This window comes from Ctenopharyngodon idella, chromosome 10 (assembly GCF_019924925.1).
Source record: "Ctenopharyngodon idella isolate HZGC_01 chromosome 10, HZGC01, whole genome shotgun sequence".
In the NCBI taxonomy this organism is placed as follows: domain Eukaryota; kingdom Metazoa; phylum Chordata; class Actinopteri; order Cypriniformes; family Xenocyprididae; genus Ctenopharyngodon; species Ctenopharyngodon idella.
Genome location: NC_067229.1, coordinates 46,064,653 through 46,077,500, shown reverse-complemented (window position 1 = coordinate 46,077,500; position 12,848 = coordinate 46,064,653). Strand labels below are relative to the sequence as shown.

Genomic DNA, 12,848 nt, shown 5'->3' with positions numbered 1-12,848 from the left:
CATCTAATCCTCCTTATTTGTACCAGCTGTCACCAAAGTCAACTAAAAATAAGAGGCGGAAATCGACGCCTTACACCTTCTCACACTGAGACAAACTAGTGGACTAGAGCAAATAAAAAAAGTGTTCAAGCTCAATTCACAGCATTTGTGGCATAATGTTGGTAATGTTTTTTCCCCTCCTCAGAAAAACAAATTCTGGGTTACAACGAGGCACTTATGGAAGTGAATGAGGCCAATCCGTAAATGTTAAAATACTCACTCTTTCAATAGTTAAAAAAAAAAAAAAAAAAAAGTGTGAAAACATTGGTTACTAAAATTTGTTACTAACCTTTTCTCTGTAAAGTTATACATAATTTTACAATTTTTTTGCCATGACTGCAATGCTATCACTGTTGTTATTGTTAACTAAAATTATATAAAATCATTTTTGTTAACTGAAATAAAGCTGAAATAAAATAAAATATGAATATTAGATGAAAAACCTAAACGATAAGTTAAAGTGCTAAAATTACTAAAACTTATGATTTTCAAAATTCAAATACATGAAAAACTTTAAAAAAAAAAAAAAAAATGACAAAAGCATGTAACAAAACTACTAAAACTTAAACTAAACTTAAAATGAAAACTGAAAAGTAAAAATAAAATATAATCAAAATATTATATTATATTATATATTTTAACAGTATAAAAATAAAGCTAAAACAACACTGAACGCCATAAACCCTTAAATGCAAAAATGGTGATTTAACAACTTTACAGTTTTAATAGTTTAAACAGAAGAATTAATGGAATTAATGTAAGTGCTTTAAAAATATATATATTTTTTTTATAAGCGTCACATTTAAATTTTCAAATCCTCCAGTAAACTTTTTTTTGCCCCATTTACTTCCATTGTAAGATTTTTTTTCTGTAAGAAAACGAAGAGACCAAATTCTGGGTGGAGGGAGGGGTTTAATCAACATCATGCAAAAAGTGCAGTTGATTCAGCTCAACTTGTACTGAAACCAAACTATTTCTTTAACAAATTTACATAACGATTCACAAAAAATGCACGCAAACTCTCATGATGCATTAACACCAGACATCGTCACTTTTTACAGGAGTGTTCGCTAGGGGTGGGAGAAAGAGAAAAAAAAAAAAAAAAAAAAAAAAATCAATCGATGCATCGCGATTCTCTCTCCAACGATTCTGGATCGATTCTAAGAATTTAAGAATCGATTCTGAGCTTATTTTTTATTCAGATGCACGATGACGCTGAGTGTGCTTTAGAAACACCCGGATTCTGCTTGCTTCCAATTCCTGACACACATACACCACTCCAGCCTTCCGTAAAATAAAGTTCAGAAATGTTGAAGCGAATGACAACGACATTCGCGGGCTTCATTGCACAGGATGAGCTGTGAGAGACGCGCGCTTTGTTTGATGTTGCTGTGAGCGGTCTCGACCGTCGGTGTTTTCCTTACAATTGCTCTACGAAGGCATGTCGTTTGGAATGCAATGGACTTATATATTTAAAATATGAAACTCACTTACAGAAGGCTGCTTTCAATTTCAAATGCTGATGCTTTGTTTGAGTGCTCGCGTACGCGGCTGTGCGCAACTCTGTTTAAGTGGTTTAATGTACTTGCATCTCAAAATGGTTTTATGACGCAGTATTAATGTAAACACAGCCAGTTTTGTCTTAAGGGATTAAATGGACAGGACAAACCGCATTAATTATTTCTAAAGATCCGTGTGTGAATGAAACTTAGATCTCCCGCTCAATCAAAAAAACAAACGACAGTAAACATGAAAAAGAAAACGTTCAGATAATCTTAAATAGGCTACTGAAAGCACTCTTTGTTTATTGCTTGTCTTTACTATTTGCTACTTGCTTGTATGTTTTGAAGTTATATTAGTTTAAAATTTTTAACATAGCCTACAATTGTTTTAATTCAATTTTTTCAATTTGTAATTATTTTAAAAAGTAGGCCTACTTATAATTACTTATGTAAGGATATGTAAATGTAAGGATTAAGGTTAAGTCGGTAAACTAATTAATTAATAGAAAATAAAAAAAAAGTAGATTTTTTTTGGAATCGAAATCGTTTTGGAATCGGATCGTGACTCCCAGAATCGGATCGGATTGTGAGGTGACTAAAGATTCCCACCCCTAGTGTTCGCACAATCTGGCAGGGTCTAGCATATGGACGTGCGGATGACCACAGCTAATTGTGTGTCTGAATCATGAGATTGGTCAAAAAAAACGTGAGTGAAACCATTAGCTGCTTGTTGTCTAGATGAGCACCCCTTTAACTGACATTCCCAGGATTCCTAGCAGCTGGTGGAAAGGTACTCTGGGGTGACCCCTGCGACCCTTGCACATTGATATCCGAGACAAAGTGTCTTTACCTTTCTCTGCAGTTACAGGCGAATAAACAGTCCTCAGGCCACAGTCCCTACAGGAGCAATTTGCGTGAGTGGTCAAAAAAAAAAAAAAAACCACACAAAAAACCCTGCAGTCCCAAAGAGATCAAAGCTATTCCTGCGTTTTTAAACATACAGGGGGGAGCGGAGAACATCAATTTGCAGAGCAAACGGCAGCTGCACTGAAAGGGAAAGAGCTACCTGCCCCCACCTCAGAGTGCTCGCCGTCCACCCCCCACTCCGCCGGTGCGCTCGTCCATCCCCAACGTCCATTACCACCCCCATACACCTCTGAAAGTGGAATTTACTACTCACACCGAGTCTTTGAAATGATGGGCCATGGAATCATCTCTCCTCCTTTAATCCCGTTAGATGTGCTTCCACTACCGAAGTGGCCTTTGAAGGAGAAGCTTTGCTCGTGGACGAGGATCCCGCCAATATTTGCCATTAGTGAGGTATGAAGCCTCTGGATCTCAGTGCCAACGTTATCAGATAATAAAGTTAAAGATGAAGCACTAAAACGGAGATAAATTAAAGCTAAATTGAAATACGTAGAAAAAACGCATATGAACAACAAATGCACGTAACAAAATTACTAAAACTTAAACTGAAATTATAGAAAAAAATCCAGTTAAAATATTACTAAATACTATAATAGTAGGGATGGGTAATTTCAAGATTCAATTTTGATTCATAAGCTTGCTATTCGATTCGATTCAATATCGATTAATTTGTATATATATCAGGTACAGTACATGGCAAATTTTCCTCAAGGAAAAAAAAAATCTCAACTAATGCTGTAAACTATACATGGGAGTCAGTTTGTACTACATTATTATAATACTGAAGGTTAAAATTAACTGATTTGCACTAACAGTGCACTTAATGAAGTTTTTATAATAATAATAATAAAGTTATAATACTAACTTTAAAATCACATAATTACCCTATATATTTTTACTCCAAGTCGTTTCTTGAAATATAAACATTTAAATGGATTTATTAAAACATGCATTAAATATTGAAGAACATTAAAAATGATAATGAATATGTAACATGGTGCATATATTTAGCAAAATGCTCATCTCTAGTTGACTTTTCTAGCTGAAAAGTTTATGGTCACTGAATATGGTTTTCCTGAGGTGAATGTGATTGAAAATGTGATTGAGCGATGAGACATGATATGGATTTCAGTAAGTTGTACTCTATCTTTTAACATACCTGCAGATGTTCATTCATAATTATTTCACGTTGTAACTAGTATTAAAGCAGAGGAGAACGTAAGTCCACATGCTCTTCGCTTGAACTCAGGCCCTACAGCGATCTGTCACGCCACATTAAACAGTGCCTAAACGGTATTTATTTGTTTAATTTCGTAATAAAATAGGCAGAATTTGAAATATCAAAAGTAGACAGAATAGACAGAATTGTTTCATATCAAAAGTAACAATACACAAAGCTTATTGCGATTTATTGGATGGGCGGTGAGCTACAATGTTCCTTTTTATTCATCAACTGAAAACAGGATAGACTTGCCTAATCGATTCTTGGGATTTAAGAATCGATATCGGTTCGTAAAAATGAGAATTGATTAAAATCGCGAAATCAATTTTTTTTTTTTTTACCCAACCCTATATAATAGGGCTGCAAGAGCTAATCGATAAAATTGATAATGAAAATCGTCAAAAACGAATGTCATTATTGATTAGTTGCCTCTGCCCACTGTGCACAGAAAACTTCCGCCAGCCGCGTCAATTTACAGCAATGAATAACGCATTTCTATGGATAAAATGCATTTAAACATTGTGGCGGAAACAGCATGAGCTGCTATGGGAAAGGTACGTGATCTAAGCTGCCCAAAATATAATAATTCTTTATTTTAAGCTTCGAGCTAATGCGTTAGCGTAGTGTTTGACATGGCTTGCCCTGTCAGGCGCTTTGACAGATGCATGTGCTGTTTATTGTGTGATGTTTCCTCAGCGCAAAACTTTCATTTTACAGTAATATCCTTATCTGTAAGTGTTATAAATTCACAAACATCTTCATTTTGCTGAAATCTCTGTTGTTGGGCATTAAATTTAGGTTTAAAAGTCAACATGTAATTCAAGTATTTTATGAGAATAGTAACTGTAAAGGAAATTTCTTACATTTACAGGATAAAGAAGTGATAGTAAGAGGTTACTGTGTCCAGAGTGAATGTGTGTGTTCCTCATATCTGTTAACACTGAGTTTGTGTTTTTCTTTATTTTCTTTAATATTATCTTCATTTTTAATGTAGGGATTTAAACTGTCTTTTTGCTTCATAGCTCTTTTGCATATGTCATAGATATAGATATATTCACTATATATGTTTTCACAGCATTGAGCAGGATGGGGAATAGTGTGTTTTGTCAATAAAATAAAATAAAGAAAATTGTTCTTTTTATCCGATTAATCAAAGAAATAATTGACCAACTAATTGATTATCAAAATAATTGTTAGTTGAGGCCCTAGTACACAAGTAATAATAAAATAAGACTGAACACAATAAACCCTAAAATGTAAAACAGATGATTTAAACAGCTGTACAGCTTAAATAATACACAAGTTTAAACAGAAGAATTAATGTAAGTGCTTTATTAAAAGTATGAGCTTCACACTTCTTTTTCCGACGCGGACTTTGAAGGAGAGGCTTTGCTTTCAGCATTAGCGAAGACCCCGGTGATGTGGTCTGGATCTCAGTGCCGACAATATTAGACAGCCGTTTGGGAATGCTAATCATCCGAGGACGGCAATGAGAGAGTCTCAACACTTTGGCAAACCCCGTCCAGCAGCCTGCAATCTGACTTCAGCAATTTCCAGAGCGTTCCTCAAAGAGGCGAAACATCTAATTTGTCAGTCTGGAGAATGTGAGCGCCGGAGAAGGGGAAGCAAAATAAACGAAGGCAGATTTATCCAGGTTTATGACCTCTGCCCTCTCATTTTGATCTGGCAGAGGTGTGTGGTTAATAAAGCAGCGAGTCGTTACGGCGTGCTTGCATGCACACAGCTAGTCAATAAGAGGTTACACATCTCTCTGCGCCCGTCTTCTAATGCACTGTCTGCAGGGGCAAAACCGCAGGCGGATTACTGCCAGGCCTATCCGATGATCTTCAGGCTGTTCTGTAATGCCGCCACCCGCCTGTTAACATGCCGTTCGAGCAACGCCTGAGTGGTGTTAATGCAAGATCTCCTCCCTGATGCACGTCTCCACTGCATTCCACACGTTAGCTATATAAAAACTCATTTTAGATTAATTCTAGATGAATTCACATGTGTTTTCTTCCATGATATAGCATTATCAACAACAAAGAGCCCATATTAATCTGCGTCTTGTAGCGGTTATCCATTGACATCACCAGGGAGGGAAAACGGACACAGAGCTGCTCGAACATCGATTGCATTGATCCGTACCTCAACATCTTAATGTTTAATCACAAAGCAGCCCCCTTTACTCCGCCGTCATGTGATCCCATTAAACCCTTTAACCACATCTCTCCCCAGGCGGACTGCGGGGGTCCGTGCTTCATACGGTCTCTCGGACCGCTCAGACATTTAATCCGCCGCAATTGATGACCGCAGAACACAGAACTCAAGAGAGGAAATTGACGTAACGGAAGGGTTTTTTTGAAGCTGTGTTTCAGCACACCAAATATAGCCTGGCTAGATCCATACGTGCGGCAGGGACATTGATTTCAACACTGCGTGCGTTGCTCACTCCACGGATATAAAAAGAAACTCCCCCAGAGTACTGAAACAGTGAGGCAGACAGAAAAGAGAGGGCATGGCTCTGAATCTGTCTGTGTGCACTTTTATGGCTGCAATCTGGAACGTTACTCTCTCTTTGTAAGCACCAAACAACGTTCAACCTTACCAACCACCTGCAGGACAAATGTTAACATGCTCCATGTCTAGTTTAAAGATTTCACCCAATTTCTTTATAAACTTGCACACTGTGCAAAGCATATGGTTTACATATGTTTTAAACATAGTATGCAACCATAACCATTTCTAACAGTTGCATGCTACGTTGTCATCACTCACCATATAATCTCACTACGTGGCATGTTTAACTCAGCAAGTGGCATTGAGTTAAAGGGTTAGTTCACCCAAATTGAAAATTACCCCATAATTTACTCACGCTCGAGCCATTCAAGGTGTATATGAAAAAAAGTGCATCCATCGATCATAAAACTTACTCCACGTGGCTCTGGGGGGTTAATAAAGGCCTTCAGAAGCAAATCGATGTGTTTGTGTAAGATAAATATCCTTATGTAAAACTTTATAAAGTAAAATAACGAGCTTACGGGTGCGACAGCCATTCACATTCGACGTACGTCCAAAAAGCGTTAACTTCTGTGACATAGTACACAATGACTACACTGCTTATAATATTTATGGCTTATTTTCTTCATTTTCAAATGTTCATCAGTCTTATATTGTGGCTCTCAAAGATTCTCTTTCGCTTTGTTACGAGCGCTTCTCAATTTTGGGAAGAAGGTTGGCACATGTTGCGTTTCCAAATGCATGCTGTAAGCGACCCAAACTCAGAGCACATGTAGTGATGGATTTCGCATGGAGCAGCATTTACTGCAAATCAAGCCGATCTGAGACACTGAAAACACTTACCCACAAGAAAAAGAACACATATAATTAATTTGTATGATTTCAGTTTTATTTCGAATAATCGTGCATCCCTCTGCTGATTCATTTAAAGTCAGGTTGGGTGCATTGCACTGTGAGATACAGTTTCTCATGCAGTGTGGTCTGGGTGTATACGCCACATTTTAGCACATGCAATAAGCCATTCATGTAATATGGCACACACAAAAAAAATGTACAGTATGCATACTGCAAAAGTAGTATGTGATTAAGCCATTACAAACATAGCTTAACTTAAGGACACAAAATAAATAGGCTACATTAACAGGAAAAAATTCATGTGTGAAGGAATCGCTCTTCCTGGACGGCCTTTTATTCATCTTTGTGTGAGGTCCTGGATTAAATTACCTGCTCATCCTTTTGTTCGTACAGAAGGGCCTCTGTTGACACATCCCCAACAAAACTGCTGTCTTCACACTCCCACTCCGAGTCAAGGTCAAGCACAGTGTTTGCACAAACCAAGGTTAAAAAAATAAAGCTATAGGTTTCCGGGTGCAATGACACTATTTTAAAACACTGCTCCTGTCCTCAAAGACATGGCATGCTAATGGATGTGGCTTTACTGTTATAGCCGAGACACGTGCATGGAAGCTACTAATCATTAACAAGTCAATTAAAGTCAGATGAACAGACTGATATGAGTCATGAATGTCAAGTCAAACGGAGTTCAAACATATGACAAGTGCTTTCACACTGGCAGTTTAGTTCGAAACGGGGCACGATTAGCATGAAAAATTGGTAACGTGAAAGCTGTCATGCGGCGCCGGGGTACCGAACCCGAGACCACCTGCAGGAGTGGTGTGGTGTGATTCGAGTGAATGTGAAAACAACTCTGACTCGGGTGCGCACTTGTTCAGCAAGCAAAGTAACCTGCAGGCATTTCAGCCAATGACGAAGTCATTAGTTCAACAAAACACATATAAGGGATGATGGTGGTAGTGTTGTCAAAAGTACCGAATTCGGTACCAAATCGGTACTGAAATTTAAAACATGTGACTCTTTGAGCGCTGTTGAGCAGATTCGTAAACACATCTGATTGGCCTTTGTGTTCACGCACTCATCAGATATGTCTGCAATCGGCTACAATGATCAACGCACAGGAGCGTTTGAAAGCACACGGAAGTGTTTGAATTTGAAAGCGTTTTGAAAGCAGGAGTGTTTGAAAGCAGGCATCTATCAGTGGACCGGGTTCCTTGATAGATGCTTGCTTTCAAATGCTCCCGTGTGTATCTGTTTAAGCGTTTGGTGAAGAGCGTAATTTATGTCTATGTACAACATGTTTTTGAAGTGTTGATCATTGTAGCCAATCACAGACACATCTGATGAGTGCGTGAATACAAAGGCCAATCAAAGGTGTTCACGAATCCGCTCAACAGTGCTCAAAGGGTCACATTTTTAAAATTTCAGTACTGACTTGGTATCGAAGTCAGTACTTTTGACAACAGTAGTAGGAGGTGGCCTGAGTTTGGCTGCACTGGAACTGTGGCGTGATTCACATGAATGTGAAAACAACTCGGGCTCGGGTGCACACTTGCTCAGGTAGCAAAGTAACCTGCATACGCATTTTAGCCAATGACATTAGTTCACATCTAAGGGATCACGGACCAGGCCCCACAATTCGACACACATATGATTTGCGGATTCATTGCTAAGTTTAAGCATCATAGAGTGAAAGATTACCAGTTGCACATGTTTTTTCTTGCCTATTTACACATTTAAGCGATTTTAAACCATTCCAGTGCAAGAAGAGTCAAAAGAGAGCTTAATTCGTTACTTGAGCGCTGTTTCATGTGCAGCCGAAGCGCACACAAACAAAGAGGCGCATTTCAATAGCGCGTGAACACCAAATTGACTCCTCTTCTCTTTCGGATCTCCTTGTGCTTGAACGGACAACATACACACAAAATTATGTTAAATATTCGTCTCGGCAAGTATTGTCATAAACACAGTCGGTTATGTCTTAAGTGAACGTAAACCACTGAGAAAGAAATCAGATGTGTATCATTATACTGGATCCGCACATTAGGTCTTAAAGTGACAGCAGCCTATAAATTATGGTTGGGACAATACATCGATTCCCAATACAATGATTCTGGATCGATTCTGATATTTTCTCTCTCAAACCAATTCTGAGCTTAGTTTTTAACAGCAGATGGCGCTCTAGGCTAGTTTTTAACCACACACTCACGAAGAAGACAACTGGAGAGCGCTCGTGCGTTCGGCTGAGTCATGTAAGGGGTTAAATATACTTGCACCTCGGCTCAGAATGCTATGACATGAGATTAACGTAAACACAGCCCACTGCGAACACCCTTGTAATTCGCTTCAACTTTTTCGAACTTTATAAATGATTATTTTAGGTTTAAGTGGTGTGGGTAAAGGAAATAGAAGCAAGCAGAGTATGGGTGTTTCACACGTAGTGCCATCTGCAGGTAAAAACTAAGCTGAGAATCAAGTCGAGAGAGAATCATGATACATCGGAAAATATCGATCCAGATTCTTTGTGTCGCGAATCGAGAGTCGATGTATTGTACTATAAATACCTGCTGCTGTCTGTGTCATTAATGTTAATCAAACAACAAAACACAGCTTTAACAACAATTAATCTATTCAAATTAATACAGTTAACACTATAGTGTTATTTTACATTTAATGATTACATTTATGTACCTGAATACTACTGTTAGACCTTACTTTATTTGTAACTTTGTTTTAATACTGTTTGAACTTTATTTGTTAAGCTAGTACTTAAAGTGAGCTTTAAGCAATAAATGAAATGCAAAGTTTCATTCATTAATTTTTTTATGTCTAGTTATCAGCTTGAAAATAAAAATGCACTACATTTTTAATCAAATTTTAAGTCTAAACTAAATAAATTAAAGTGTTTATTGGCATTATTTACCAGTTTAGACTTTTGTATGTATATTTGTATATCTTGAGGGTCAGAGAGGTCATTTATCTGCTATAAATATAGAAATTAAAAAGATTCAACCAAGTGTGGTTGGATCATTGTGGGATACATTGCATTCAAATTTGCACAGTATACATACTATTATACACCAGATACAACAGTATGGTAGTACACTATTTTGAACACAGCCCAATTTATAAAAACAAAGGAGGAAGACGACATGATCCAGATGCTTGCATTCAAATTTGGGGATGGGGTGGGATAGATGGGGTGCTGTAGTTTTTTTTTCTTGGATTGAAAATTGTGATTTAAAATGCTTGTAAGGCTGCAAAATTGTTCTCATTATATATCAATATGACAACAAAATAGTAACCCCTTTTATTTTTTCATATTTTAATATAGTAATAATCATTATTATTACTTTACAGTAAAAGTGAAAAAGTACAGTAAAATTTACAATACTAATATTTATGGCCGTCTTATTTTCTTCATTCTCAAATGTTAAACCTTTGAGCTTTTATGCAGCAAATTCTGTACGCTCTTGTACGCAAATATTACCTGATAATACCACAGAAGCGCAAACAAACTCTGAGCACGTTTAATAACATTAGACTTAGGCCTGTATCCCTAGAGAGAGCCGACACAAAGCCATGACTCTCATCTTTAGGACCGAAGCTTTACTTGACACTGCTGAGGCCGGCCTGCCATCAATTATTGACTAACTCCTCGCGACGAGAAGTGCTTTTAGTAAACATTTCCTCAACACATAGGGCACATAAAAAGACAATGCAATGTTCTGAGTTAAATATTCATGACGATATGTAATGATGTCATCATTTCTTTTAAAAACCAAAAGAACGTCAGAGTCCCTATGCTGTTTGTCCAGAATAGCAGATGGCTTGGGTCCTTATCATAATTAAGTGATCTATCACCGATGGTGTTTCAGAATGAGACACCGCATGCAAATTAGGGCCTAAAAAAATAGAAAAATCAGCAGAGGGATGTCTGTGGCCATCATTTGACCCCTGGGGATGGGCAGCGCAGCATTTGTCGCCTACCTGGTCTGTGACCCGCAAACACACGAGTTCTGTGCACCACCTTCACCATCTGTCCATCTCACCTGCTGTGTAGTTACTGGCCTAAAATGCCTCCCGCTACACCAACCTGCCTGTAGGTGTGCTGCCAATATGTAAAGCATCTGGGTGGAGCGCTCTATCATGATGCTAATGCAAAAGGTATTGTGATGCGACAGGCAAAACCCCCTCCCATGCTGCCCCGTGTATGTGGAGCAACTCGGTTTCAGCTCAAATCCCAAAAAAGACGGCTGAAACAAGGAAAACAAGCATTAGATCTTGTATGTTTCACACACACACCCCGATACTAACGTGTAGAAACATCTCCTGGAGCAGATCCTGTGGTCTCTAATGACAAAATTCATAACAAGGTTGGGAGGTTGGGATTCATAACAAACAACTTAAACCATGTACAACCAAAGAGCCACAATGAAGAGATCACTGTGACAGGCAACACTAGATGCATTTAGCTGTGAAATTCACTTAACAGCATCCTGATTGATCTAATAAAAGCTGTGCTATATAATGCCACACATTTCAGTCATCAGATCAGAGCTGGCCACGTTTAAAACCATGTTTGCATTGAGAAAAACTGAGAATGCACCAGCTCAAACTGAGATTCACTGTCTAGCTCCATATTTCACACATATTTCAGACAATAACCACATTGCATGAGAGTAAAATCATGCATTAGAGACCAAAGCAATGCTGACTGAATGCATGCATTACATTTTATAGTGTCATTTCTTTCTTTTAACACACATTTGATGCCTTTTACATTTTTTTTAAAAAACATCTAACCCTGACTGATCACCCAGTTCATGCTCTAGAGTCTAGCAGGAGGCATTTCCACTGTAAGCTCATGTGCATGGGTCCATCCTTACTCTATTTAATCATTTGAGGGCAACACATATTTACGAAAGATGATTATTGATTTGACAGCTGTAATAAAGAAGTAAAGAAAAGCAGGAAACGACGGCACAGGGCCATTCAAATCACCGAGCATGATTGAGAGTTAACCCCTTTGAGTCTTGGATCACACTAAATATCACTACATACATCTGCACATTCAAAAATAATCAAAATCACTTAGCGAAAGAGAATACGGTGAAATAGATCATACAGAAAGCTCAAATGATTCGTCCTCACCTTCCACTCCGGCTGCCCGAGGTTGATCTGTTGGCTGGATTTGATTCCGTGTTCGGCTTTCCTTGTGAGAAAATCCTCTCGAAATGTTCAGGAAAAGGAGATCAGGATCTATTTCGATCCTCGCTGGGTTAAAATGGATAAAAACTTAGCCGTTTCTGTCTTTTCTTGGATATCTGAGGTTACCTCAGAAATCGGAAGCCGTGCGAGTACGTTAAAACCGTTAAAACTGGATCATATTATCTGTGAATGTTTCCGTTCGTTACGGATTTCTATTTATATGATCCATAGGTTGTGAGATAAAACGTCCCTAAGCTTTCTGTCTCCCAGCATTTGTGTGTTTTAATGAAATGTTTTTGCGTAAATCCAAAGAGTCGCGACTGCTCTCGTGTTGCTTCTGCTGCTGCTCCTGCGCGCGCGTGCGTGTGTATGTGTGCGCGCGAGTCTGCTCGACTGCATTCCTCCCTCTATTGCACAATGAGTCGCTATAATTTATTCATGAGATCATGGGGATGGAGGTGCTCTGTCGGAAGAAAGAGAGGCAGTTTTTCTCTTTCTTGCTTGCTTTCTTTCTTTCGTTCGTTCGTTCTTTCTTTCTCTCTTTTTTTTTGTCACTCACCCCCTCATCGCCC

General features: G+C 38.3%; 1 protein-coding gene across 1 annotated transcript in view; it reads right to left on the bottom strand.

The window, feature by feature from the left end:
• The window catches only part of zmiz2 (zinc finger, MIZ-type containing 2), a 51,642-nt gene extending 38,794 nt beyond the window's left edge, over positions 1-12,848 (bottom strand). Inside the window, exon 1 of the mRNA XM_051907834.1 lies at positions 12,220-12,848. The gene's annotated coding sequence lies outside the window, so the exon portion shown is untranslated. The remainder of the gene's footprint in view (positions 1-12,219) is intronic.